This window comes from Pan paniscus, chromosome 11 (assembly GCF_029289425.2).
Source record: "Pan paniscus chromosome 11, NHGRI_mPanPan1-v2.0_pri, whole genome shotgun sequence".
In the NCBI taxonomy this organism is placed as follows: domain Eukaryota; kingdom Metazoa; phylum Chordata; class Mammalia; order Primates; family Hominidae; genus Pan; species Pan paniscus.
This window is the reverse complement of record NC_073260.2, coordinates 88989797-89013062: the sequence shown is the minus strand read 5'-3', so window position 1 is coordinate 89013062 and position 23266 is coordinate 88989797. Positions and strand designations below refer to the sequence as shown.

Genomic DNA, 23266 nt, shown 5'->3' with positions numbered 1-23266 from the left:
ACCCTCATTGGCTGAAACAGACACTCTGGGTTTCCAGCATTGGTATGATAGGCCACTCCCAGATGCTCTGGGGTTTTCAGGATTGACATTCCCTCTAGGAGTATAGGTTATAGCCCCACCTACTACGGGAATATTGGTATCAACTTTTTCTGCCCTGAAGTTAGAAGTTATTGTTTTCCTGACAGCCAGTTGCAAGCCCCTTACTGTATTCTGTCTTAGAACTGCTTTGCTCAAGCCCCTCTACATCAAATGGACCAGGAGTTCCCAGGCCCCTGGCCTGATGGACAACCACTCAACAGTGGTAGACGAGTGGCCACCTGAACATTATTATTTTTTTTTTTGGTGTCTCCACTACTGGGAAGGGTCTCTGGCAAGTCAGGGCCTCTGCGGTCTCTCCTCAGGCAAGGCTGCTTATCCCCTTCCCTTCCTCTCTTCCACAGTCTCCATGTGTTTAGCCGCCTTCTCTGAACAACCCTCACTCTGTGGAATTTAAGCTCAACATTCTACTGCCCTTTTGTGGCTTGTAATCCACTTTTGTAATGCCTTCTTACCTATACTTAAACCTTCTCTACAGGGAGTGGGAATCTAAAAGGGAAAAATAACAAGGGCCTAGTTACTTTCCCTCTTGCTTAGAAAAATTTGTGCGAGTAAAAATCCTTGTTAATCATGGGGACAATGATGAGTATTCCAGATAACTCACCATTAGGACGCCCTTCAGGCTAATTCAGCTTAAAGAAAAATTCATTTTCTATTGCAAAACCGTTTGGGTTCAATACAAACTATAAAACCAACAGATATGGCCTAAACATGGTTCTATATGCCATGATATTTTACAGTTGGACTTTTTCTGTAAAAAAGAAGGAAAATCGGAAGAGGTCCCTTATGTACAGTAAAGGGCTATTATGACCCTTTACTGGCTCACATTAGTTAAGGCACCAGAAAGCCACATCTCAGGGATCTCCTCCTAGCTGCTCCCCCTAGAAGGTCTATGCCCTCCCTGGAATCTCCTCAGTCCCCCAATTGTGAGGGGGGTCCCACCAGTTCTCTAACAAAGGACTCCACCCCAAGGTCATCAGGCACCTCTCCCCCTTTTCCAATTAGCCTCAGCCTATACCCCCAACTGCCCAAGAAAGTATGCCCAACCAGTATCACCAGGAGTGGGGCTGCCCCTAAAGTCAAACTGTGTCCATTGTGGGAGGTAGCCCACGGAAATGGGGGAACACCTGGAGTGCATGTGCCATTTTTTATGTCTAATTTGGCTTTATACAAGGAGAACTTTGGCCAGTTTTCAGAGGAGTTTAAGTTGACCACATTCTTTGATTTAATTTGTCATGACTTGCAAGTATTGTCATCTGCTTGTTGTGCCATGGGGAAAAAAAAGTGGAGAAAAAAGTATGTGGTTAAGCCAGCTAATGATGACAAGGTTAGAAAAATAACTCAGGGAAAAGATAAAAATCCCACTCTGTTTCAGGGTCATTTTGTTGAGGCACTCAGGAAATATACTAATGCAGATTCAGACTCCCCAGAAGGGCAAGCTCTCCTGTGTTACATGTTATTACTCTATCTGCCCCTGACATTAGGAGGAAGCTACAGAAAGCAGCAATGGGACCTCAAATCCCTATGAGCCAACTCAAATTCGGCCTTTAAAGTTTACGACAATAGGGATGAAGCAAAAGAGGTTAAAAAAAAAAAAAGAAAAGAAAGAGCCAAAAAGTGCAATTGTTAACAGTTACTTTAAGCCCCCTGCCATCTCAGAATTACCCATCCCAAGAAAGCGTTGCGAGATCGGCATCTGGGATGCCCAGAAAAGATCCCTCGACTCACTGGTCCCTGGGCCACGATCAGTGTGCCTACTATAAGCAAAAAGGCCACTGGCAATCACAGCATCCTAACTATCCCCGGTGAGAGAGGAAAAGGCTCCCTATCAATAGTAGAGCTAACCTTCCACTAGCCCCAACAAGTTGCTTGCTCAAGTAAGGTTACTAAATTTCTCAGCCCCTTGGCCTAACTGACAGCTTCCCACAGTGGCAGATAAGTGGCTGCCCAAACATTTTTCTTTGGTGTCTTGGCTGCTGGGTGAGCTCTCCAGCAGCTCAGGGACTCCAGAATCTCCCCTTGAGCAATGCAGGTTGCACCTTCCCTTCCTTATTTGATGCTATAGGATCCCCTTCCCTGCCTCTTCCTGTCTTCCAAACCTATCTGGGCAAACAACATTTGGCTAGGTAGATGGGTTCCAATTGTGAAACTAACTTGAATCCAGCTGTCTTATATAAGTCGTTTTATTTAATGTGCTTGTTTAGGTGTATATACAGGTATGGTGATGAGCATTGTGTCTAGCATGCTATCAAATTGGCTTATAAATAAACAAGCACTCATAAATAAGACTAGTCTAAGCTTATTAGTTTGAAGAGGATGTTGTGTCTTCTAAAATTTAAGAATTTTTACATAGGTAAATCACTGATGTTCATAGGCTTTAATGGCTTTAAATGGTGACTAGCTTTGCATGGTATCTTGGTTCTGGGAGGTGGGCTAGATACAATTGTTAAAAGTAAAAAGGTTAAGTATATATGAATGGAATACATGCTTAAATAGTGAGCTTAATGTGAGGTTTAAAATCCTAAAATGGTGGAATGGTTCTCGTCCATTGAATGCCAATGTCTGATGGGCATTTCAGAATTTCTTTTTAACTTTTGTGGGTACATAGTAGGTGTATATATTTCTGGGGTACAGAGATGTTTTGATACAGGCATGCAATGTGAAATAAGCACAACATGGAGAATGGGGTCCCCATCCCCTCGAGCATCCTTTGAGCTACAAACAATCCAATTACACTCTTTATTTTAAAATATACAATTAAATTATTGACTATAGTCACCCCATTGTGCTATCAAATAATGGGCCTAATTCATTCTATTTTTGTACCCATTCACCATCCCCACCCTCCCCCAGCAATTCCCCACTACCCTTCTGATATGGTTTGACTCTGTGTCCCCACCCAAATCTCAGGTTGAATTGTAATTTCCAGTATTGGGGGAGGGACCTGATGGGAGGTGACTGAATCATGAAGGCGGATTTCCCCCATGCTGTTCTCATCATAGTGACTCAGTTCTCACAAGATCTGGTGGTTTAAAAGTGTGTAGCACTTCCCCACTTTGCTAACTCACTCTCATACCACCATTGTAAGATGTGTCTTGCTTCCCCTTTGCCTTCCACCATGATTGTAAGTTTACTGAGGGCTCCCTAGCCATGTGGAACTGTGAGTCAATTAAATCTCTTTTCTTTATAAATTACCCAGTCTCAGGTAGTTTCTTTATAGCATTGTGAAAACAGACCACAGAAAATTGGTACCAAGAGTAGGGTAAAGATACCTGAAAATGTGGAAGTGACTTTAGAACTGGGTAATGGGCAGAGTTTGGAACAGTTTAGAGGGCTCAGAAGAAGACAGGGAGGTGTGGGAAAAGTTTGGAACTTCCTAGAGATTTGTTGAATGGTTTTGACCAAAATGCTGATAGTGATATGGACAGTGAAATCTGAGATGGTAATCTCAGATGGAGATGATCAGATGGAGATGAGGAATTTATTGGGAACTGGAGCAAAGGTCACTCTTGCTATGCTTTAGCAAAGAGACAGGTGGCATTGTGCCTCTGCTCTAAGGAATCTGTGGAACTCTGAACTTGAGAGAGATGATTTAGGATATCTGGTGGAAGAAATTTCTAAGAAAGAAAGTGTTCAAGATGTGACCTGGCTGCTCCTAACAGTGTACAGTCACATGTGTTCACAAAGAGATGGTCTGAAATTGGAACTTATGTTTAAAAGAGAAGCAGAGCATAAAAGTTTAGAAAATTTGCAGCCTGATTATGTGGTAGAAAAGAAAAACCCATTTTCTTGGGAGAAATTCAAGCTGCTGGCTGCAGAAATTTGCATAAGTAGAGAAGAGCCAAATGTTAATCACTAAGACAATGGGGAAAATGCCTCCAGGACATTTCTGAGATGTTCATAGCAGCCTCTCTCATCACAGGCCCAGAGGCCTAGAGAGAAAAATGGTTTCATGGGCTGGGCCTAGGGCCCCACTGCTCAGTGCAGCCTCAGGACATGGTACCCTGCCACTTCAGTTCCAGCCATGGCTCAAAGGGGCCAAGGTACAGCTCAGGCTGTGGCCTCAGAGGGTGCAAGCCCCAAGCCTTGGTGGCTTCCATGTGGTGTTGCACCTGTGGATGCACAGAAGGCAAGAGTTTGAAAGCCACCACCTAGTTTTCAGAGGATGTATGGAAATGCTTGGATGTCCAGGCAGAATTCTGCTGCAGTGGAGGGCACTCATGGAGAATCACTACTAGGGCAATGTGGAGAGGAAATGTGAAGTTGGAGCGCCCCCCCACAAGAGTCCCCACTGGGGCACTGCCTAGCAGAGCTGTGAGAAGAGGGCCACTGTCCCCCAGACTCCAGAATGGTAGATCCACTGACAGCTTGCACCATGTGCCTGGAAAAGCCACAGGCACTCAATCCCAGCCCATGAAAGCCCCCCAAGGGGCCATACCATGCAGAGTCACAAGGGTGGAGCTGTTGAAGGCCTTGGGAGCCCACCTTTTGCATCAGTATGCCCTGGATGCGAGACATGGAGTCAAAGGAAATTATTTGGGGGCTTTAAGATTTAATGATTGCTCTGCTGGGTTTTGGACTTGCATGGGGCCTGTAGCCCCTTTGTGTTTTTGTTGTTGTTGTTGTTATTTTTGGGTTTTTTTTGAGATGAAGTCTCACTCTGTCACCAAGGCTGGAGTCCAGTGGCATGATCTCGGGTCACTGCCACCTCTATCTCCCAGGTTCAAGCGATCTTCCTGCCTGAGCCTCCCCAGTAGCTAGGAATACAGGTGTGTGCCACCACTCCTGGCTAATTTTCATATTTTTAGTAGAAACATGGTTTTACCATGTTGGCCAGGCTGGTCTCAAACTCCTGACTCAAGTGATCTACCCACCTTGGCCTCCAAAAGTGCTAGGATTATAAGCGTAAGCCACTGTACTCGGCTGTTTTGGCCAATTTCTACCATTTGGAATAAGAGCATTTACCCAATGCCTATACCCCCACTGTATCTTGGAACTACATTGTTTATTTTACAGGATCATAGGCAGAACAGACTTGCCTTGTCTCAGATGAGACTTTGGACTTGAACTTTTGGGTTAATGCTGGAATGAGTTAGGACTCTGGGGGACTATTGAGAAGGCATGATTGTGTTTCGAAATGTGAGAAGGACATGAGATTTGGGAGGGGCCAGGGCGGAATACTATGGTTTGGCTCTGTATCTCCACCCAAATCTCATATTGAATTATAATTTCCAATGTTGGGGGAGAAACACGGTTGAATCTTGGGGGCGGATTTCCCCCAGGCTGTTCTCACGATAGTGAGTTCTCACGAAATCTGATGATTTAAAAGTGTGTAGCACTTCCTCCCTCGCTCTCTCTCTCCTGCCATGTAAGATGTGCCTTACTTCCCCTTTGCCTTCTGTCATGACTGTAAGTTTCCTAAGGCTTCCCCAACCATGTGGAACTGTGAGTCAATTGAACTGTCTTCTTTACAATTACCCAGTCTCAGGTACTCTTTGTTTTTTTTTGTTTTGTTTTGTTTTGTTTTGGCAGAGTCTCACTCTGTTGCCCAGGCTAAAGTGCAGTGGTGCAATCTTGGCTCACTGTAACTCTTCTTCCCAGGTTCAAGTGATTCTTGTGCCTCAGCCACCTGAGTAGCTGGGATTACAGCCATGTGCTGGGAACTGGTCCCCAAATCTGGCCATAAACTGACCCCAAAACTGGCCATAAACAAAATCTCTGCAGCACTGTGACATGTTCGTGATGGCCATGACACCCACACTGAAGGTTGCGGATTTACTGGAATGAAGGCAAGGAACACTTAGCCCACACAGGGCAGAAAACCGCTTAAAGGTGTTCCTAAACCACAAACAATAGCATGAGCGATCCGTGCCTTAAGAACATGTTGCTGCTGCAGATAACTAGCCAGAGCCCATTCCTTTGTTTCGGCCCATCCCTTTGTTTCCTGTAAGGAATACTTTTAGTTAATCTATAATCTATAGAAATAATGCTTATCACTGGCTTGCTGTCAATAAATATGTGGGTCAAACTCTGTTTGGGGCTCTCAGCTCTGCAGGCTGTTGAGTCCCGTGATTTCCCACTCCACACTACATATTTCTGTGTGTGTGTCTTTAATTCCTCTAGCACCGCTGGGTTAGGGTCTCCACGACGGAGCTGGTCTCAGCAAGTGGGGCTCGAACCCAGATCGAAGGGTTGCCGGAGCAATGGTTGGAGAATGTGGAACTAAGCTGGAGGACACCCAAGTACTCTTAAGCAATCCCTGTAGTGAGTAAGAAGGGGAGCTCAGAAGCATCAGGGTAACAATGGGACAAGTGTGGGCTCTGGTTTGTCCCACCTTGGAACCTTTTCACACTGATGATGAGGAGGAAGGAGAGTATAACAAAGTAACAGAAGAGGTAACAGAGCGGGTTTGTTTGCCAGCTAAAGCTAAAGCGGCAAAGGAGGAAGAGTTCATCCCTACCTTTCTGCACCCCCTCCTTATTTTGAAGAAAAAGAGCAGCCTGACCCTCCAGATCTTTCTTTTACGTAGGTCACTGGGCAAAAAGTAGTTGCCCCAGTGACTGTTCGAGCAGCTCTTCGAGTGACTGCTGTCAGTTCTATTCAGGCAGGAATCCAGCAAGCTAGAAGAGAGGGTGATATAGGCCGGAAGTGGTGGCTCACACCTGTAATCCCAGCACTTTGGGAGGCTGAGGTGGGCGGATCATGAGGTCAGGAGATTGAGACCATCCTGGCTAACACAGTGAAACCCCGTCTCTACTAAAAATACAAAAAAAATTAGCCGGGCATGGTGGCGGGCTCCTGTAGTCCCAGCTACTGGGGAGGCTGAGGCAGGAGAACGGCATGAACCTGGGAGGCAGAGCTTGCAGTGAGCAGAGATCGTGCCACTGCACTCTAGCCTGTGTGACAGAGACAGACCCGTTTCAAAAAAAAAAAAGAAAGAAAGAAAAGGAGAGGGTGATATAGAGGCTTGGCAGTTCCCTGTTAGGATATACCCCCCAGATCAACAGAGAAATATTATAGCTATATTTGAGGCTTTTCTCTTTAAATTACTTAAAGAGTTTAAACGGGCTATCAATCAGTATGAACCAGGTATATGCCTGAAGTGTAAAAAAGGAAAACATTGGGCCAATCAGCATCATTCTAAATTTGATAAGGATGGAAACCCAATTTCGGGAAATGCCATGAGGGGCCCGTTCAGGGCCCGTCCCAGGCCCGTTCCAAACCAGGGCATTTCCGGCTCAGGCCATTCCCTCACCCCTATACAATGTCTGTCCCCTGCCACAGCCGGTAGTGCCGCAGTAGATTTATGCTGCACAAAAGCTGTGGAGCCTTCTGCCTGGGGAACCTCTACAAAAAAGTTCCAACAGGGGTCTGTGGACCCTTGCCAGCGGGGACAATAGGATTACTTCTAGACAGGTCTAGTTTAAATTTAAAAGGAGTGCAAGTACAAACAGGAGTCATTGATTCACATTACAATGGGGAAATTCACATTGTTATATCTACTTCTGTTCCCTGGAAAGCAGAGCCAGGACAGCATATAACACAACTCCTGATTGTGCCATATGTAGAAATGGGGAAAAGTGAAATTAAATGAACAGGAGGATTTGGAAGCACAAATAAACAAGGCAAAGCAGTTTATTGGGTGAATCAAATTACTGATAAACATCCTACCTGTGAAATAACTATTCAGGGAAAGAAATTTAAAGGTTTGGTAGATACAGGAGTGGATGTTTCAATCATTTCTCTACAGCACTGGCCGTCCACGTGGCCAATTCAACCCGCTCAATTTAACATAGTTGGAGTTGGTAAAGCCCCTGAAGTATATTAAAGTAGTTATATTTTGCATTGTGAAGGGCCCAATGGACAACCTGGACTATTCAACCAATTATAACTTCTGTACCTATAAATTTATGGGGGAGAGATTTATTACAACAATGGGGAGCACAAGTTCTAATTCCAGAACAATTATACAGCCCTCAAAGTCAACATATGATGCATAAAATGGGGTATGTTCCTGGTACGGGACTAGGAAAAAATTTGCAAAGTTCGAAGGAACCGCTTCAAGCGGAAAGACAAAGTTCCCACCAAGGTTTAAGATTATTATTTTTGATGGCGGCCATTTTTAAGCCTCCAGAACCTATACCTTTAAAATGGTTAATGAATAAGCCAATTTGGATAGAACAATGGCCACTGAGTAAAGAGAAACTGGAGGCTTTAGAGGACTTAGTTACTGAACAATTAGAAAAAGAACACATAGCTCCAACATTTTCCCCTTGGAATTCTCCAGTTTTCATAATTAAGAAAAAATCAGGTAAATGGAGAATGTTAACTGACTTAAGGGCCATTAATTCAATTATACAACCTATGGGGACATTACAGCCAGGACTGCCTTCTCCTGCTATGATTCCAAAAAACTGGTCTTTAATAGTCATAGATTTAAAAGACTGTTTCTTTACTATCCCCTTAGCTAAGCAAGACTGAATGGTTTGCATTTACAATTCTTGCAGTAAACAACCTGCAGCCTGCTAAGCATTTTCATTAGAAAGTGTTGCCTCAAGGCATGTTGAACAGTCCAACAATTTGCCAGACTTATGTAAGGCAAGCAATTGAACCTACTCGTAAAAAATTTCCACAGTGTTACATTACTCATTGTATAGAAGATATAATTTGTGCTGCCCCCACTCGAGAAATATTACTCCAATGTTATGATCACTTGCAAAACTTGATTTTTCCTGCCAGTTTAATTATAGCCCCTGACAAATTTCAGACTACTACTCCTTACTCCTACTTGGGGACCTTAGTAAATGACACTACAATTGTGCCACAGAAAGTAACCATACGTAGAGATCAATTGAAAACATTAAATGACTTTCAAAAATGACTAAAGACCATTAATTGGATACAACCTGCTCTAGGCATTCCTACCTATGCCATGAGTAATCTATTTTCTATCCTTAGAGGAGATCTTAGTCTCTCACTAGCCCTCAACAATTAACAAAGGAGGCTGAGGCAGAGTTACAGCTGATTGAAAAGCAAGTCCATAAGGCCTACCCGGAAAAATCTCACTGCCTCTCCCCAGACTATTACTTGTTAGGTGGAACTCTCCCCCACTTAATGGGTTCCACCTGAACCCCCTCACTGCTATTATGTGGACCTGGAAAGTTGGGTATCTATACTTCTAGTGCACTAATGATTCTATCTTTGGCACCCAGTGTTGTGTTAATGACACAAAAGCCAAGTTTCCTGCAATGCTCTGATCCAGCCTTAGTTGCCAAGTTCCCAATGCCACAGCAAAGTAAATGGGATAGAACTTGTAAGCAATGAGACCATCTATGGTTCCTTCCCCTGGATCAGAACATACAGGAGAAAAAAAAAAAGGAACACATGGAAGAAAAACAACTATTTAGTCTGGGAAGGTGGGAGTACCTCCTCCCCTTTTGGAAAACAAAGATTGTTCAACCACCCCAATTAGAACAGGGAAAAATATCTCTATAGACACAACTTGGCAGCAAAGGGTAGGCATCGCACCCCACAGGGCCCGTTTGTGGTCCAACTGGGCTTGTTTTTGTTTGTGGCCATGAGTGGGAAGAAGTCATGCCCTGTAACCACTCCTGACTCCCTGGGGAGTCACCTGTTCTTTTAAGAATAGCTTTCCCTTGTATATCAAAAACATGAAATAGAGGTGACTGTATGTTGGCCACCCTTTCCCCTCCAGGAGTCACACAGTCTATAACCCCGTAAGACCCAAGAACACCAGAAATAAATGAGCAATAGTGTTACTGGTTGAGGGTAGTTGTCCAGGTTCTTGGCGTTTTGAACAAATAATCAGACAAAACACACAAAGCAAGGCAGTAAAAGCAGAAACTTATTTTAAGTAAAAGCACACCCCATAGGGTAGGAGTGGGCTCAAGCAAGTGGCTCAAGAGCATCAGTTACAGAATTTTCTGGGGTTTAAATACCCTCTAGAGACCAGGCGTGGTGGCTCACACCTGTAATCTCAGCACGTTGGGAGGCCAAGGCGAGTGGATCACCTGAGGTCAGGAGTTCCAGACAAGCCTGACCAACATGGTAAAACCCCATCTCTACTAAAAATACAAAATTAGCTGGGTGTGGTGGTGCATGCCTATAATCCCAGCTACTCGGGAGGCTGAGGCAGGAGAACTGCTTGAACCTGGGATGCAGAGGTTGCAGTGGGCCAAGATCACACCACTGAACTCCAGCCTGGGCAACAAGAGCAAACCTCCGTCTCAAAAACAAAATAACATAAAACAAAAAAACTACAAGTTTGGAAAACATATTGGAGGGAATAATGGAGGAAAACTTCCCTGGCCTTGCTAGAGATCTAGACATCCAAATACAATAAGCTCAAGGAATACCTGGGAAATTCATCGCATGAAGACTATCACCTAGGCACACAGTCATCAGGTTATCTAAAGTCAAGACAAAGGAAAGAATCTTAAGAGCTGTGAGGCAATAGCATCAGGTAAACTATAAAGGAAAACCTATCAGATTAACAGCAGATTTCTCAGCAGAAATCCCTACAATCTAGAAGGGATTGGGGTCTTATTTTCAGTCTCCTTAAACAAAACAATTATCAGCCAAGAATTCTGTATCCAGCAAAACTAAGCTTCATAAATGAAGGAAAGATACAGTCTTTTCCAGACAAACAAATGCTGAGAGAATTCGCCATTACCAAGCTAGCACTACAAGAACTGCTAAAAGGGTCTCTAAATCTTGAAACAAATCCTTAAAATACACCAAAATAGAATCTCCTTAAAGCATAAATCTCACAGGACCTATATGACAATAATACAATAAAAAAAGGTATTCAGGCAAAATGGCATGACGAATAGACTAGTACCTCATATCTCAATACTAACATTGAATGTAAATGGCCTAAATGCTCCACTTAAAAGATACGGAATGGCAGAATGCATAAGAATTAACCAACCAAATTTCTGCTGTCTTCAGGAGACTCGCCTAGTACACAGGATTCACATAAACTTAAGGTAAAGGGGTGGAAAAAGATATGCCATGCAAATGGACACCAAAAGCAAGCAGGAATAGCTATTCTTATATCAGACAAAACAAACTTTAAAGCAACAGCCATTTAAAAAGACAAAGAGGAACATTATATAATGATAAAAGAACTAGTCCAACAGGAAAATATCACAATTCTAAATATATATGCACCTAACACTGGAGTTCCTAAATTTATAAAACATGGTCATCTCAATAGACACAGAAAAAGCATTTGACAAAATCCAGCATCCTTTTATGATTAAAACCCTCGGCAAAACTGGCACAGAAGGAACATACCTTAAGGTAATAAAAGCCATCTACAACAAACCCACAACCAACATTACACTGAATGGGGAAAAGTTGAAAGCGTTCCACCTTAGAACTAGAACAAGACAAGGATGCCCACTTTCACAACTTCTATTCAACATAGTTCTGGAAGTGCTAGCCAGAGCAATCAGAAAAGAGAAAGAAAGAAAAGGCATCCAAATTAGTAAAGAGGAAGTCAAAGTGTCTCTGTTACTGATGATATGATCGTATACCTAGAAAACCCTAAAGATTCATACAAAATTTGAATTCAGTGAAGTTTCAGGATACAAAATTGATGTACACAAATGAGTAGCTCTGCTATACACCAACAGTGACCAAGCTGAGAATAAAATAAAAAACTCAACCCCTTTCACAATAGCTGCAAAAAAAAATAAAATAAAATATTTATAAATATACCTAACAAAGAAGGTGAAAGACCTCTACAAGGAAAACTACAAAACACTGCTGAAAGAAATCATAGATAACACAAACACATGGAAACACATCCCATGCTCATGGATGGATAGAATCAATATTGTGAAAATGACCATACTGCTAAATGCAATCTACAAATTCAATGCAATTCCCATCAAAACACCACCATCATTCTTCACAGAGCTAGAAAAAAAAAAATCCTAAAATTCATACAGAACCAAAAAAGAGCCTGCGTAGCCAAAGCAAGATTAAGCAAAAAAAAAAAAAAAAAAAAAAAAAAAAAAAAAAAAAAAAAAATCTGGAGATATCACATTACCTGACTTCAAAATATACTATAAGGCCATAGTCACCAAAACAGTATGATACTGGTATAAAAATAGGCACATATGGCCAGGCATAGTAGCTCATGCTTGTAATCCCAGCACTTTGGGAGGCCAAGGCGGGTGGATCACCTGAGGTCAGGAGTTCAAGACCAGTCTGGCCAACATAGAGAAGCCCCCTCTCCACTAAAAATACAAAAAATTAGCCAGGTATGGTGGCAAGTGCCTTTAATCCCAGCTACTTGGGTGGCTGAGGCAGGAGAATCACTTGAACCTGGGAGGCGGAGGTCGCAGTGAGCCAAGATTGTGCCACTGCACTCCAGCCTGGGCAACAAGAGCAAAAACTCCGTCTCAAAAAAAAATAGGCACATAGACCAATGGAACTGAATAGAGAACCCAGAAATAAAGCCAAATACAGCCAACTGATCTTTGACAAAGCAAACAAAAAATATCAAGTGGGGAAAGGACACCCTATTCAACAAATGATGCCGAGATAGTTGGCAAACCAACTGTAGAAGAATAAAACCAGATTCTCATCTCTCACGTTATACAAAAATCGCATTATACAAAAAACTTAAGATGGATAAAAGACTTAAATCTAAGACCTGAAACCATAAAGATTCTAGAAGATAACATCAGAAAAACCCTTCTAGACATTAGCTTAGGCAAAGACTTCATGGCCAAGAACCCAAAAGCAAATGTAACAAAAATAAAGATAAATAGATAGGACTTAAACTAAAAAGCTTCCGCACAGCAAAAGAAATAATCAGCAGAGTTAACAGACAACCCACAGAGTAGGAAAAATTTTTCACAATCTATACATCTGACACAGGACTAATATCCAGAATCTACAAAGAACCCAAACAAATCATCAAGAAAAAAAAAAAAAAAAAAACAATCCCAGGGTCGGGCACGGTGGCTCACACCTATAATCCCAGCACTTTGGGAGGCCAAGGCGGGCAGATCACAAGGTCAGGACTTTGAGACCAGCGTGGCCAACATGGTGAAACCCCGTCTCTACTAAAACACAAAAATTATCTGGGCCTAGTGGTGTGCGCACCTGTAATCCCAGCTACTGGGGAGGCTGAGGCAGGAGAATGGCTTGAACTGAGGAGGCAGAGATTGCAGTGAGCCGACTGTGCTGCTGCACTCCAGCCTGGGTGACAGAGCAAGACTTCGTCTCAAAAGAAAAGAAAAGAAAAGTGAAAAACAATCCCATCAAAAAGTGGGCTAAGAACATGAATAGACAGTTCTCAAAAGAAGACATACAAATGGCAAACAAGCATAGGGAAAAATGCTCAACACCATTAAGTATCAGGGAAATGTAAATTCAAACCACAGTGCAATACCACCTCACTCCTGCGAGAATGGCCATAATTAAAAAATCAAAAAATAATAGATGTGGGCTGGGTGTGGTGGCTCACACCTGTAATCCCAGCACTTTGGGAGGCCGAGGTGAGTGGATCACCTGAGGTCCGAAGTTTGAGACCAGCCTGGCCAACATGGTGAAACCCCGTCTCTACTAAAAATACAAAAATTAGCTGGACGTGGTGGTGGGCACCTGTAATCCCAGCTACTCAGGAGCCTAAGGCAGGAGATGTCACTTGAACCCAGGTGGCGGAGGGTGCAGAGAGCCAAGATCATGCCATTGCACTCTAGCCTGGGTGACAAGAGCAAAACTCCATCTCAAAATAATAATAATAATAATAATAATAATAATAATAATAATAATTAGACGGCGTGGATGCAGTGAAATGAGAACACTTTTACACTGTTGGTGGGAATGTAAACTAGTACAACCACTAGTTGTACTAGTGTGGAAAACAGTGTGGAGATTCCTTATAGAACTAAAAGTAGAACTACCATTTAATCCAGCAATCCCATTACTAGGTATCTACCCAGAGGAAAATAAGTCATTATACGAAAAAGATACTTGCACAGGCATTTTTAGCAGCACAATTTGCAATTGCAAAAATATGGAACCAGCCTGAATGCCCATCAATCAACCAGTAAAGAAAATGTGTGTGTGTGTGTGTGTGTGTGTGTGTGTGTGTGTATATATATATACACACCCCTATATATACGTGTATATATATGTGTATGTATATATGTGTATATATACATGTCTATATATGTATGTGTATATATATACATACACATGTGTCTACATATGTATGTGTGTGTGTGTGTGTGTGTGTGTATATATATATATATACATACACCATGGAATGCTACTCAGCCATTAAAAGAAATGAAATAATGCCATTCACAGCAACCTGGATGGAAATGAAGACTATTATTTTAAGTGAAGTAACTCGGGAATGAAAAACCAAACATCGTGTATGTTCTCACTTACATGTGGGAGCTAAACAACGAGGACGCAAAGGCATAAGAATGATACTTTGGACTTTGGGGACTCAAGGGAAAGGGTAGGGGGTGTCAAGGGATAAAAGACTACACATTGGATAGAGTGTACACTGCTCAGGTGATGAGTGCACCAAAATCTCAGAAATCACCACTAAAGAACTTATCCACCTAACAAAAAAGAAAAAACCACCTGTTCCCCAAAAACCTACTGAAATAAAAAAAATAAAAATAAACAACAGAAATTGAAACTAAGTGAACAAAAAAGGAGTTTGGTATTCATTCAAAAAGTTAAACATACATGCCTTCTGGCCTGAGAAGTCAGCCATTAATCATATTGTTGTTCCCCTGTACATCATAAGTCATTATTCTTTTGCTACTTTCAAGATCTTATCTTTGGCCAGGTGCAGTGGCTCATGCCTGTAATTCCAGCATTTTGGGAGGCTGAGGCAGGTGGACCATTTGAGCCCAGGAGTTCAAGACCAGCCTGGGAAACATAGAACAACCCCATTTCGACAAAAAAAAAAAAAAAAAAAACTTTGTAATTCAACTGTCTGACTGATTGCTTTTAATTTTTATTTATATATTCTTTTTTTGTTTTTAGAGACAGGGTCTCGCTTTGTTACCTAAACTGGAGTGCAGTGGCAGGATCATAACTCACTGCAGCCTAAAATTCCTGGGCTCCAGCAATCCTCCAACCTCAAACTCCTGAGGAGCTGGGACTACAGGTGCATGCAACCACACCTGGCTAATTTTTTTTAAGTTTTATAGAGTTGGGGGTCCCACTCTCATTGCCCAGGTCGGTCTTGAACTCCGGGGCTCAAGCAGTCCTCCCACCTGAGCCTCCCAAAGTGCTGGGATTATAGGCATGAGCTACCCCACCCAGTGATTATTATTGTAATCCCTACAGCAACCACTAAGAAAGTTATTAAATATATATAACAATATATTTATCCTATAAATGCAATGTTGGTTTAACAGAAAATTAATTAATGTAGAAGACTGATGCCACCAAAATAGCAGAGTAGAAGTAATCTGGCTTCACTCCCTCCCACAGAAAACCAAAAACAAATATCCAGGACCAAAATTATCATCAGCAATATCCCAGAACTCAAATATGAGGCTGAGACAATCCCCAGGGTCACAGAAGTGGAAAAACTTTGAGCAGATAGAGAAACAGACTTCTCTATCTGTGACAACCCTCACTCAGTTTTCCAGGCACCACACATGGAAAATTGCTCCTGGGTTCACAGTTTCTACACCAGAAAATGTGAGACTGAGGTAGACAACCAGCTTTCCCATCATCTTGCATTCCCTTGCAGGAAAACCATTCCTGCTTCAACCCACAGGAGGCATCACAAGTGCCTGTAGAAGAAAAAATCCCCAAGAACAGCTAGAAACAAAGAGAGGAGATAGGACTAGCAACCCTAGCCCATGTAACTCTGTTCTTCATCTCAGCCAAAGGAGATGCCAAATTAAAGTGACTTCTCAATAGCTCCACACTGTTAAGAGAAATACTCCACAGGTTTTCCGGTCACAAACACCTAGCCAGCCTCCCCACATCCCCTTTGGGACCTCCCCCTACAACCCCATTTGAGACGGGCAGTGCTCTGAATGTTTTCAAGAGCCAAGGCAAACCTGGGCTTAAGGCACCATCTATTACCAAAAAGGAGATGGTGATCTAGGAATAAGGGGACTCACTGGGCAACTGCAAAGAACCTCTAAGCAAACATACCCTAGAAAGACCTAAACAAGTCAGCCAGTGAAGACTAGAATAAATAACAATCTATTAATGCAAAGCCATAGATGTACATCCACAAAAAAAACAACAGCCAACAGGGAACCCCTAGCTCCCCAAACAAAGAAAGGAGCCAGTGACCAACCCTAAGGAGACAGCAATGTTGAACTCTTAGATCAAGAATTAAAAATAGCAGTTTTAAGGAAACTCAGTGAACTCTGAGATAACACAGAAGAACAATTCAGAAATGTATCAGAGAAACTTAGAAAGACTTTTTAACCTTTTACCTCGTTGCACTCCTGAGAGCAAAATGGGTCACCAGCAGTTGTACTGGAGCCACCTGCGAAAATTCGGCCAGGGTTCTCCCTCTTGTCGCGTCTATTCAAATCGGCATGGTCTGATCCGGAAATAGGGCCTCAATATGTGCCGCCAGTGTTTCCGTCAGTAAGCGAAGGATATCGGTTTCATTAGGTTGGACTAAATTATCTTCCTTCAAAGGATTATCCAAGGCATCTGCTCAATGAAAGACCATGATAGTTCTTTGTACATAAAATAAAGATTTGAAAAAAACAACAACAAAAAATACTTTTTAATATATTAAACAGAGGCTGGGTGCAGTAGCTCACACCTGTAATCCCAGCACTTTGGGAGGCCAAGGCGAGTGGATCACCCGAGGTCAGGAGTTGGAGACCACCCTGACCAACATGGTGAAACCCCATGTCTACTAAATACAAAAAAATTAGCCAGGCATGGTGGCAGATGCCTGTAATCCCAGCTATTTGGGAGGCTGAGGCAAAAGAATTACTTGAACCTGGGAGGTGGAGGTTGCAGTGAGCCAAGATCACACCACTGCACTCCAATCTAGGCAAAAAGAGCAAAACTGTCTCAAAAAAAAAAAATTAAACAGAAATCCTGGAACTGACCAATATATTTGCTGAATTGAAAGATGCATTAGAGGTTCTCCACAGCAGAATGGATAAGCAGAGGAAAAAAATAATTGAGCTTGAAGACATGCTATTTGAAAATACACAGAACAGAAAAAAGAAAAAAGCATGAAAAGGAACAATGAACACCTATAAAATATAAGGAATAACCTCAAAAGTGCAAATCTCAGAGTCATTGGTGTTCAAAAGGGAGTTTAAAAAGAACAAGGGGTACAAACCTTATTCAAAGAAATGATAACACAAAACTTGCCAAACCTAGAGAAAGATATACCCAGGTGCATAGAGGAAACCACACAAGCCAGGAGGGAGTGGGATAAACCATTCAGAGTGCTGAAGGAAAAAAAAAAAAAAAACTGTCAACCAAGAATACTATGCCCAGCAAAACTTTCCTTCAGATATGAGAGATAAAAGCTGAGAGAATTCATCACTATTAGTTCCATCTTACAAGAAATGCTAAAGAGAATTCTTCAATCTAAAAGAAAAGGATACTAACATGCAAAAAGAAAACATTTGAAGGCAAAAAACCCACTGGTAAAAGTAAGTACATAGATACATTCAGAATAGTTTAATATTGTGGCCAGGCAGGGTGGCTCACACCTGTAATCTCAGCACTTTGAGAGGCCGAGGTGGGTGGATCACTTGAGTCCAGAAGTTCGAGACAAGCCTGGCCAACACGGTGAAACCCTGCCTCTACTAAAAATACAAAACTTAGCTGGGCATGGTGGCATGCACCTGTAATCCCAGCTACTTGGGAGGCTGAAGCAGAAGAATCGCTTGAACCCAGGAGGGGAGGTTGCAGTGAGCCAAGATTGCGCCACTACACTCCAGCCTGGGCAACAGAGTAAGATTCTGTCTAAAAAAAAAAAAAAAGTTAATATCATAATTCATAATTGTGATGTATGATCCATTCATACCTCTAAGTGGGAAGACTAAAAGACAAATCTATCCAAAATAATAACTACAGTAACCTGTTAAGAGATAGGCAACATAAAAAGATGTAAATTGAGAAAATGTAATGTACCATAGTTTAGAAATATTTTCTCCCTTCCAACCTTTATAGGAAGAGTGTAGCTCCCTCTCCCTCTCCCTCTCCCCACGGTCTCCCTCTCCCTCTCTTTCCATGGACTCCCTCTGATGCCCAGCCAAGGCTGGACTGTACTGCTGCCATCTCGGCTCACTGCAACCTCCCTGCCTGATTCTCCTGCCTCAGCCTGCCGAGTGCCTGCGATTGCAGGCACGCGCCGCCATGCCTGACTGGTTTTCGTATTTTTTTGGTGGAGACGGGGTTTCGCTGTGTTGGCCGGGCTGGTCTCCAGCTCCTAACCGCGAGTGATCCGCCAGCCTCGGCCTCCCGAGGTGCCGGGATTGCAGACGGAGTCTGGTTCACTCAGTGCTCAATGGTGCCCAGGCTGGAGTGCAGTGGCGTGATCTCGGCTCGCTACAACCTCCACCTCCCAGCCGCCTGCCTTGGCCTCCCAAAGTGCCGAGAGTGCAGCCTCTGCCCGGCCACCACCCCGTCTGGGAAGTGAGGAGCGTCTCTGCCTGGCCGCCCATCGTCTGGGACGTGAGGAGCCCCTCTGCCTGGCTGCCCAGTCTGGAAAGTGAAGAGCGTCTCTGCCCGGCCGCCATCCCATCAAGGAAGTGAGGAGCGTCTCTGCCCGGCCACCCATCGTCTGAGATGTGGGGAGTGCCTCTGCTCCGCCACCCTGTCTGGGAGGTGAGGAGCGTCTCTGCCCGGCCGCCCCGTCTGAGAAGTGAGGAGACCCTCCGCCCGGCAACCGCCCCGTCTGAGAAGTGAGGAGCCCCTCCACCCGGCAGCCGCCCCGTCTGGGAAGTGAGGAGCATCTCCGCCCCACAGCCACCCCGTCCGGGAGGGAGGTGGGGGGGGTCAGCCCCCCGCCCGGCCAGCCGCCCCGTCCGGGAGGGAGGTGGGGGGGTCAGCCCCCCACCCGGCCAGCCGCCCCGTCCGGGAGGGAGGTGGGGGGGTCAGCCCCCCACCCGGCCAGCCGCCCCGTCCGGGAGGGAGGTGGGGGGGTCAGCCCCCCGCCCGGCCAGCCACCCCATCCGGGAGGAGAGGGGCGCCTCTGCCCGGCCGCCCCTACTGGGAAGTGAGGAGCCCCTCTACCCGGCCACCACCCCGTCTGGGAGGTGTACCCAACAGCTCATTGAGAACGGGCCATGATGACAATGGCGGTTTTGTGGAATAGAAGGGGGGGAAAGGTGGGGAAAAGATTGAGAAATCGGATGGTTGCCGTGTCTGTGTGGAAAGAAGTAGACATGGGAGACTTCATTTTGTTCTGTACTAAGAAAAATTCTTTTGCCTTGGGATCCTGTTGATCTGTGACCTTACCCCCAACCCTGTGCTCTCTGAAACATGTGCTGTGTCCACTCAGGGTTAAATGGATTAAGGGTGGTGCAAGATGTGCTTTGTTAAACAGATGCTTGAAGGCAGCATGCTCCTTAAGAGTCATCACCACTCCCTAATCTCAAGTACCCAGGGACACAAACACCGCGGAAGGCTGCAGGGTCCTCTGCCTAGGAAAACCAGAGACCTTTGTTCACTTGTTTATCTGCTGACCTTCCCTCCACTATTGTCCTATGACCCTGCCAAATCCCCCTCTGCGAGAAACACCCAAGAATGATCAATTAAAAAAAAAAAGAAAGAGTGTATTTCGGGCTTGGCCATGACTTCCTTTGATCATTGCAATGGTGGCAGGCATGATGTGACCCAAAAACATGAAAAGCAGTTGCACAACTGTGCTTATCTTCTTTCCCTTCTTCTATCACCGTAAGATCATTCCCCGCTATCCTGCTGGTGCCAGGAGGAGTATGACAGACAGGTGGAGCAGAGCAAAACCTCTCTAGCCAATTCTCATTTAGAATGCCAACTCCAGTCAATCCGCAGATTTATAAGAATAAATGATTGTTGTTTCATGTTACTGAGTTTGTTTTGTTTTGTTTTTGAAATGGAGTCTCATTCTGTCACCCAGGCTGGAATGCAGTGGCATGATCTCGGCCCACTGCAACCTCTACCTCCCAGATTCAGGTGATTCTCCTGAGCATTCTGCCTCCCAAGCAGCTGGGATTACAGGCATGCACCACCACGCCCAGCTAATTTTTGGGTTTTTTTTGTTGTTTTTTTTTTTTTTGTATTAGAGAGAGGGTTTCACCATGTTGGCCAGGCTGGTCTTGAACTCCTGAACTCAAGTGATCCACTGGCCTTGGCCTCCCAAAGTGCTGGGATTACAGGCATGAGCCGTTGCGCCCAGCCAACTGAGTTTTGATATGGTTAGTTATGTGGCATTCTTGTGGTAACAGTTAATTGGCATAGGTAGTGACCAAGAAACAGTAAACATCATACTTAATAGTAAACCATTAAAAACATTATTTGGCTGGGCACAGTGGCTCATGCCTGTAATCCCAACACTTTGGGAGGCTAAGGCAGGTGGATCACTTGAGCCCAAGAGTTCGAGACTAGCCTGAGCAAAACAGTAAAACCCTCTCTCTGGCAAAAAAAAAAAAAAAAAAAAAAAAAAGCCAGGCCTGTGGTACACACCTGTAGTCCCAGCTACTTGAAAGGCTAATGTGGAAGGATTACTTGAGCCTGGGAAGTGGAGGTTGCAGTGAGCTGAGATCATGCCAATGTACTCCAGCCTGGGTGACAGAGCAAGACCCTGTCTCAAAATATAACAAGATAAGAGTATCTATTGCCACATTCACTCAAAATTGTATTGAAGATCTTAGGCAAGGAAATGGAAATTAAAGGTATAAAAATGAGAATGAAAAGAAATAAAATTACAGGAAAGATGTTACGTTTGATTCTGTGATGGCAGAGGGTTTTGAGCAGAGGTAAAATGATCTAACTTACATGTTTAAAAGAGTATTCTGACTGCTGTATAGAGAATAGGCTGAATGGGGGCAAAGGCATAAACAGGAAGACCAAAAAGGAGGCTACTGCAACAATCCAGGCAAAAGACCTGATGGCTTAGATTGGGTCAGAGGTAGTGGAAATGTCAGAAGTAGTCAGGTTATGCATAGATTCCAAAGGTACAGCTAGATGCTTTGCTGATGGGCTGGCTATGGGGTAGAAAGAAAAGAGTCAAGGATAATTCTGAATTTTCTTGCCTGAGCATCTAATACATTGGATTTATTTATTTATTGTTTTGTTTTTTTGAGGCAGAGTTTCACTCTTATTACCCAGGCTGGAGTGCAATGGCGCAATCTCGGCTCACTGCAACCTCTGCCTCCCAGGTTCAAGTGATTCTCCTGCTTCAACCTCCTGAGTAGCTGGGATTACAGGTGCCCACCACCACACCCGGCTAATTTTTTGTATTTTTAATAAAGACGGGGTTTTGCCACTGTGGCCAGGCTAGTCTCGAACTCCTGACTTCAGGTGATCCTCCCACATCGGCCTCCCAAAGTGCTGGAGTTACAGGCATGAGGCACCATGCCTGGCCGCTGCATTGGATTTATTGAGATAGGGAAGAGAGAGAAAAAGGTGGAGAAGAGGGGCAGGAATCGGGAGTTCTGTTTTGGGCTAGGTGCAATGGCTCATGCTTATAATCCCAGCACTTTGGGAGGCCGAGGCAGGAGGGTGGCTTGAGCCCAGGAGTTTAGAACCTACCTGGGCAATATAGGGAGACCCTGTCTCTACCAAAAATTTAAAAATTAGCCAGGCATGATGGCACATGCATGTAGTCCCACCTATTGGGAGGTTAAGGTGGGAGAATTGCTTGAGCCCAAGAGGGCATGGCTGCAGTGAGCTGTGATTGTACCACTGCACTCCAGCCTGGACAACAAAGTAAGACCATCTCCAAAAATGTAAAAAAAAAAAAAAAAAAAATTATTTTTTGTACCCATTGATTTTGAAAAGCCAATTAGATATATCCAAGTGAAAATGATGGCCAGGAGCAGTGGCTAATGCCTGTAATCCTAGCACCTTGGGAGGCTGAGGCAGGCAGATCACTTGAGGTCAGGAGTTCAAAACCAGCCTGGCCAACATGGTGAAAGCCCGTCTCTACTAACAATTAAAAAAAAAAAAAATTTAGCCAGGCATGGTGGCAAGCCCCTGTAATCCCAGCTACTCAGGAGGCTGAGGCAGGAAAATCACTTGAACCTGGGAGGTGGAGGTTGCAGCAAGCCGAGGTTACATCACTGTACTCCAGCCTGGGCAACACAGCAAGACTCCATCTCAAAAAAAAAGAAAATGATGAGTAAGCAACTGAACATAGGAATCTAGAGTTCAGAGGAAAGGTTTGGGCAAGGGAGAGAAAATGGAAGTCATCAGCAAGTAGATAGCATTTAAGGCCTTAGAGTTAATGAAATGACCCACAATGTGTATGTAGAGGGAGAAGAGAAGAGATCCAATGACAGAGCCCTGTGTATTCCACTGTTTAGAGGTCAGGAAGCTGAAAAAGAACCAGCAAAAGAGACCTGGGAGAAGGAGCCAGTGAAATATGAGGAGAATCAAGAAACCAAATGAAGAAAGTGATTCAAGATACGGTATTATGTTTTCATAGAAAATGACCTTAGGAGACACTGCTAATGATTTTGAAATGAGGATGACACCTTCAACATACTTTTTTTTTTTTTTTTTTTGAGACGGAGTCTTGCTCTATTGCCCAGGTTGGAGTGCAGTGGCACAATCTCGGCTCACTGCAACCTCTGCCTCCTGGGCTCAAGCAATTCCCTGCCTCAGCCTCCGGAGTAACTGGGATTACAGGCATGGGCCACTGCACCCGGCCTCGACATATTTTCAAATGCTACAATAAGATTTATATTATAGGCCGGGTGCGGTGACTCACACCTGTAATCCCAACACTTTGGGAGGCTGAGACGGGCAGATCACGAGGTCAGGAGTTTGAGACCAGCCTGGCCAACATAGTGAAACTCCATCTCTAGTAAATATACAAAAACTAGTCGGGCATGGTGGCAAGCGCCTGTAGTCCCAGCTACTCAGGAGGCTGAGGCAGGAGAATCACTTGAACCCAGGAGGCAGAGGTTGTGGTAAGCCAAGATCATGCCACTGCATTCCAGCCTGG

General features: G+C 44.0%; 1 protein-coding gene and 1 pseudogene across 5 annotated transcripts in view; one reads left to right on the top strand and one right to left on the bottom strand.

Moving 5' to 3' along the window:
* Positions 1-23266, bottom strand: part of CIMIP2B (ciliary microtubule inner protein 2B) — a 43872-nt gene that overhangs the window by 14374 nt on the left and 6232 nt on the right. For 2 of the 5 annotated variants that reach the window (XM_063594413.1, XM_055092055.2), the window contains exon 1: positions 16569-16701. The exons of 1 other annotated variant lie outside the window; for it this stretch is intronic. The gene's annotated coding sequence lies outside the window, so the exon portion shown is untranslated. Of the gene's footprint in view, positions 1-16568; positions 16703-23266 lie in introns of those variants that run through there. 2 more of the 5 variants (XM_063594410.1, XM_063594411.1) reach the window with 2 other exon arrangements.
* Positions 16592-16762, top strand: LOC112440847 (small ribosomal subunit protein uS14-like; annotated as a pseudogene).